General features: G+C 37.9%; 2 protein-coding genes and 1 long non-coding RNA gene across 4 annotated transcripts in view; 1 reads left to right on the top strand and 2 right to left on the bottom strand.

Moving 5' to 3' along the window:
* NOL11 (nucleolar protein 11) overlaps positions 1 to 2778 on the bottom strand; it is a 276383-nt gene extending 273605 nt beyond the window's left edge. Inside the window, exon 1 of the mRNA XM_069076611.1 lies at positions 2775 to 2778. The gene's annotated coding sequence lies outside the window, so the exon portion shown is untranslated. The remainder of the gene's footprint in view (positions 1 to 2774) is intronic.
* PITPNC1 (phosphatidylinositol transfer protein cytoplasmic 1) overlaps positions 1 to 6435 on the bottom strand; it is a 432818-nt gene that overhangs the window by 224596 nt on the left and 201787 nt on the right. The window lies entirely within an intron of this gene.
* Positions 1 to 6435, top strand: part of LOC138152623 (uncharacterized) — a 634969-nt gene that overhangs the window by 579556 nt on the left and 48978 nt on the right. The window lies entirely within an intron of this gene.

Raw genomic sequence — 6435 nt, 5'->3', positions numbered from 1 at the left:
GGAAGGAAGGAAGGAAGGAAGGAAGGAAGGAAGGAAGGAAGGAAGGACAGAAGGAAGGAAGGAACATGGTCCAGAGAAATAAAGTAGCTTACCCAAAGGCACATAGGGAGGAAAGGGCAAAGCCAGGATTGAAACCCAAGTCTTCAGATTCCAAATACAATGGCCTTTCTGTTGCACCACACTGTCTTCTGTAGCATTCCTTAGTATCTTGGGCATACCACCTTTCCCAGAAGTCTCAGGACTCTTACAAAGCAGCAAATTTCATTCCTTTTTTGAAACATTTGAAAAAATCTCTTGGCGTAGTCCCATTTCTCATTAAAACAACTCACATTTGTCTCTACAAGACTTATGACTTAGAGAGCATTCTCATCACAACAACGTTGAGGTAGGTAATCCAAATAGTCCCAATTTTAGAAAAGATGAAGCTGAGGAAGCCAGTGCTCTCAACAAGAGAACTTCTGACTCCTAGTCCTCTGTTGGAAGCATTGGAATAGTTATTCATAAAAGACTAGCATTTTCCTGAACAAGGAAAATCTTGAATTGAACTGAATCTTATCCTTTTTGGAAATGGACAAGACTCTAGAGTATTGTAGCTGTTGCGTTCAACTAATGTACAGTCAATTTTCCACTAGAATTAATGGCTTTTTCACTGTCATTAATTAATGGCTTTAGACCATATGAGAGGGATTCATGTAGCTGAGATTGACAATAAGACTTTATTTGACTCTGTTCTAGTGAGTTTGGGAAGAAAACCATCCTGTTATAAGTTATTTACAAGACCTGGTCCTAAGGAATTTGCAACATATTCTATGCTAAGCCTGCTGTAAATTTTTAAACTTCCTAATAAGCTTCTTCCTAGGCATCCAATTCCCCTTAGAGAGTCATCATTTGCATCTAATTCCCCTGAGAAAGTAAATGTTTTTTCTCGCTACATCAAAAACTTATCACTGTCTAAAAAGGAAAAAGAAACTTAATTAGTTCCCACGGTTGCTGTCACTTTCATGATCTCAGCTGTCATGTGTTCTACAATTCTAAGGAGTCATCTCTGCCACTCAGATTCTCCATTTAGTATGAAATATATTCCACTCTCCTAGTATATGAAATAATGTCTCCTATTTCTCCATAAAAGGAGAGGAAAGGTGGCACAGTGGAACAAACACCAGCTTTGGAGCTAGAAAATTTCGTAGCGCAGAAGCGACATCATAGGACTCAAAGGTTGGAAAGATCTGAGTTCTAATTCTGCCTCAGACATTCTTCAACTAGATGGCTCTAGGCAAATCAATTACTCTCTCTTGGCCTCAGTTCCCTCATCTGTAAAATGGGAACAGGAATCAAGGATTTGCTAAACTATTATGATTACAATAATATCATTATTTAATTTTATTATAATAGAACCTACTTCCCAAAGTACTTGTGAGGATCAAATGAGTATATATATATATATATATATATATAAGCAGATAGGCAACACATTTGAGCAGGGTCAGAATTCAAATCTGACCCTTACTAGCTTTGTGACCCTGGGCAAGGCACTTAAATCTGTTTGCCTCAGATTCCTCATGTATAAAATGGGGATAATAATAGTATCTATCTCTCAGAGTTGTTTTGAAGATGAAATGAGATATCATTTGTAAAGCACAGGCAAAATTCCTAGCACATAGTAATAAGCTTTATATAAATGCTAATTTTTATTATTAAAACCATTTGAAAACTTTAATACTATATAAATAATAGCTGTTACTATTATTAGTTTAGAATTATGGTTTTACGCTTCATCAGATGAGCAACCTGAACCTTGTCTCAGTTTTGTCTTCCATAAAATGAGATTATATTTGTACTACATATCCCTAAATTAGCATACATTATATATGTATATTTATATGTGTATGTATATCTTAGTAGTATGTATAGATATCAAATAAAAAATTATAGTACTTTGTAGCCATAAAATTGCAGTATAAATGCAGTCACTTTAACTATTCGTACATTAAAGTTCTTTTCTTCAGTGTGGTATGGAAATGACCTTGGATTTCTGAGTAAAAGCTGTGAGAGATCCTACCAAGCTACAAAGGCTTTGACTCCAGGCCCACTGACTTAATGTATGTCATCTCAAGACCAGCCTAAATTTGGAGGGAGAGGTTCATCCGTCAGCCAGGCTATCCATAGAGTTGTAAATTCTTCAGTCACAGAATTCATGAAAAAACACAACTCAAGTTTCAGGGTTGTGATCCATGCCAGGAGAGGGAATATAAAATCTGGGTTCCTTGAAGTGCCTTCTTAGCAGAAGGTCTCATACCCTATTTTCAAGGGAAATAGAGGCTATCCACCATGAGCTTATAATCTTTTACTCCTTTCTATCACTAAGCAACCCATTTTGGGTCCTCTCTCCTTTCCAGGTTTTGGTGACATCTCTCTTCTCTCTCATTTCTCCTCCTTCCTGTCTAAACACCCCTTCTCAGTCTCCTTTGTTGGTTCTTCATCCACGTCATGGCAAGTGTTGCCACAGATTCTTCCTGGCTTCCCTTCAGTTTTTCATTTCATACTATCTCACTTGCTTACTTCCTCAACTCCTATGGATTCAATGATCATCTTTATACAAATGAATCCCACATCTATATATCCAGCCTTATTCTCTCTGCTGAGTTACAGTCACACCCAAAATGGATGTCCCATAGGCACCTCAAACTCAACATTTCCATATCATCGTTTTTTATGAAGGGCTTTTAAAGGACTCTTTCTGTTTTTTCCAGGCTTCTTACACTTTACTCACCCCACCCCATGTACCATTCAATCTAGTGACTCTGTCCTCCTTGCTCTTCCTAGCGCAAGACATTCTATCTCCCATTACTAAACTTCTACTGACTATACCCATGACTGTAATTCTTTTCCCTTCCTCACCATTGTCTCTTGGTTTCCATCAAATCCCTCCTAAAATTCTACCTTAAACAAGAAACTTTTCCTGGTCCTATTTAATATTAGTGCCTTCTCTCTAATCATCTCCAATTAATGCTATAGATATCCTATTTATACCTAGCTGTTTGCATGTAGCCACCTCCCCATCCCCAACCCCAATCAGATTTTGAAGTCCTTGAGGGCAGGGTCTCTTTGGCTTTCTTTGTGTCCCTAGTGCTTAGCACAAGGTCTGGCATACAGTAGGTGCTTAATAGATACTTGCTGACTAGGCTTGACTTTGGGACCAAGATTGTTCATTATAATTACAGGGGATTCATTTTAATTTTTTTCTTTTTGTTGGTCTTTACATTGTTGCAGTCATTGTGTATGTTGTTTTTTTGGTACTGCTTATTTCATTTACATCAGTTTATATTTATTGTTGTTTAGTCATTGTTATCGTTGTTGTTCAGTCAAGTCTAACTCTTCGTGACTCCATTTGGGGTCTTCTTGGCAAAGATACTGAAGTGATTTTGCCATTTCTCTCTCAAGCTCATTTTACAGATGAGGAACCTATGGTAAACAGGGTTAAGTGACTTGCCCAGGGTCACACAGCTAGTAAGTGTCTAAGGCCACATTTGAACTCAGATCTGCCAGACTTCAGGCCTGGCACTCTTTCTACTGCCCATCAGTTTAAATGAGTCTTCCCAAGTCTTCCTGTATTCACCATATCCATCAATTCACACCAAAATTTGCTTTATCATTCTTCAACTAACAGACTCCTGCTTTGTTTCTAATTCTTTGGTACTACTAAAAATGCCACTATAAGCATTTTGGGGTATATTGGATCTTTCTATCTTTGAGGAGGTGTCCATTCTCAAAGGACAAGGCAGTATTTAATAACAGTCCTGTTAACAGAAAGCCTTAACTCAATCACTTAACTTATAGAAGGGAGAGGAACAGTTTTAAACCTACTATTCAGCTATTGTCAAGTGATGAGAGGAAATTATGTACAACCCCCCCCCCACTTTACATAGTTAGAACAATAGTTTAAAACTCTTTGGTCTGAGTTTAAAACTCTTTATACTCTTTAAAAACTAATGAGGGTACCCTTTGTTTATGTGGGTAATAACTATCAATATTACCATGTTAAAAATTAAAACATCTTAAGAATATTAAAATAGTTTTGACCTTGCAGACCCATATGAAGGAGTTTCATGGATCCTCCAGGGTTGCCTGGACTACATTCTAAGATCCACTGAGCTAAAAAGTAACTCAGTTATCAATCAACAATTATGATACTGTTGAAGATAGCAAAGCAGATAGGCTTCTAAGAAAATCCTGATGACAGAAAAATGAAACAAATTATATTAATAGGTAGACATTCCTGTTTCTGAAAATACCTTACTTTAAAAAGGTAAAAGCTAGCATTATGCAGTATTTTTAGGTCTGTAAAATGCTATAGATACATTATCTCATTTGATCTTCACAATAAATCTGGCAGGTAGGTACTATTATTATCCTCATTTTATAGACAAGGCAATGGAGGCAGACAGTGGTTACATGACCTGCCCAGGGTTACATAGGGGCAGCTAGGTGGCACCGTGGATAGGGCACTGGGCCTAGAATCAGCAAGACTTATCTTTCTGGGGTGGCTAGGTGGTGCAGTTAATAGAGCACCGACCCTGGAGTCAGAAGGACCTGAGTTCAAATCGGGCCTCAGACACTTAACATTTACTAGCCATGTGACCCTGGGCAAGTCACTTAACCCTGTTTGCTTCAGTTCTTCATCTGTAAAATAAGCTGGAGAAGGAAAAGGCAAACCAATCCAGTATCTTGGCCAAGAAATCCCCGAATGGGGTCACCAAGTGTCAGACAAGATTAACAAATGAGTAAACAACAACATTGTTAAGCTAGAGAGTGTCCACAGGTGGATTACCAGGACGATGAAATACCTAGAGTTCATGTTCCATGAGGATCAGTTGAAGGAACTGGGATGTTTAGCCTGGAAGAAGACAGAAGTACAGGTGCCGTGAGAGCTATCTGTTCTCAAGTACTGGAGAGGGTATCATGTGGAAGATTGCTTTGCTGGACCCCGGAGAGGAGAATCAGGAAGAAGGTGCGAAAGATATAGACACCAATTTAGGTCTGATGTTAAGAAATACTTGCTAAAAAGTATTTAACAAGTAACTGAGTTATTCAAAAGTGAAATGGGTTCTTTTGGGAGATGGTGGGATCTGCCTCCTTAGAGGTCTTCATCTGGAGGTTCTAAGACCATTTGTTGGGTATAGACACGTAAGGATTCCCTTTTGGTTATGAGGGAAAAAAGATTTGTCTTCTACTACTTCCAGAGAGTTGAACAACAAACTTTAAAAGAGAGGTTGATTTATAAGAAAAAAGCACCAGATTAGGAGAGATCTGAAGACCTTTCTTTATGTCCTGCTTTCACTAAATAGTTGTGGGATCTTTGGCAAATCCCTTGAAGTCCCCTACTCCCATTGGTAAATTCTTGCCTGGAACCTCCATTTGAACCTGTGCCTGAGCTGTCCCCTTTTCCTTTCCCTTCTCCTATGTGTTGTCTTCCCCTATTAGAATGTAAGCTCTTTGAGGGTAGGAATTATCTTTCTGCTTGTATCTGTATTTCCAGTATTGAGTAAAAATGAGCTTAATAAATGCTCTGTCTATATCTATCTTTTCTTTTAGGTTCAGTTTCTGTACCTGTAAAATGAAAGAACTGGACTACATGATCTTTGAGGCCTATTTTGGACCTAAAACATCTATGGTATTCTTTGGGGGAAAATCTGTCCACATGAAATATGTCGACCATTTTTCTAGCCTTTCAATGGAGAGTTCACCAGACAGTAGACCGATGACCATGAAAGGAAAGAGCAGGCTAGTTCCCATATATTCTGTAAGTAAACAATAAATATGCAAATCCTTTGAAAAACCGCATACAAATAAGAAGTTATTATATCAATTGATTTCTGTAATAGGACTCCAGTGTTTATTAAGAACTGATTCAACTTCTAAATAACCCAAGATCAGTAAACAGAGGCTACCATGGGAGAAAATGAGTAATAGGAATAATTTTGCTCTTAGCTCAAACAGCTTGGCAACAAGGACAGCAGATAGAAGAGACAGGCCCAGACTCTGGTCACATGTCCTCTAAACTATTGCATGTTTAGGTAAAGAAATTTGAACTTGAGTGGAACTCTTCACTAACTTACCAAACAATCATTTAGGAATACTTGGACTACTTAGATTTTACCTAACTCATCTTTTCTCCGGGCTAGACTTAGGAGAGATATTAGGAAGAGAAAAGGAATATAGGTCAACTATCCTCGTATATACACCCCAAAAAGAAGGGTATTTAGAACAGATTGAAGATAACACATTCTCAAAGCCTCAAGACGTACAATACTATCCATATCTGGAGAAAGAACTATGGAGTCTGAATGCAAATCAAAGCATACTATTTTCTCTCTTTCTTTTGTTTGTTTTTTTTTTCTTTCTTGTGGTTTTTCCCTTTGGTTCTGATTCTTCTTT

The sequence above is a fragment of the Petaurus breviceps genome, unplaced genomic scaffold, assembly GCF_028583685.1.
Source record: "Petaurus breviceps papuanus isolate PSGF00001 unplaced genomic scaffold, PetGlider_PUasm1.0 90925, whole genome shotgun sequence".
NCBI lineage: Eukaryota > Metazoa > Chordata > Mammalia > Diprotodontia > Petauridae > Petaurus > Petaurus breviceps.
The sequence above is the reverse complement of the archived record's forward strand: the minus strand, read 5'-3'. Positions and strand labels throughout refer to the sequence as shown.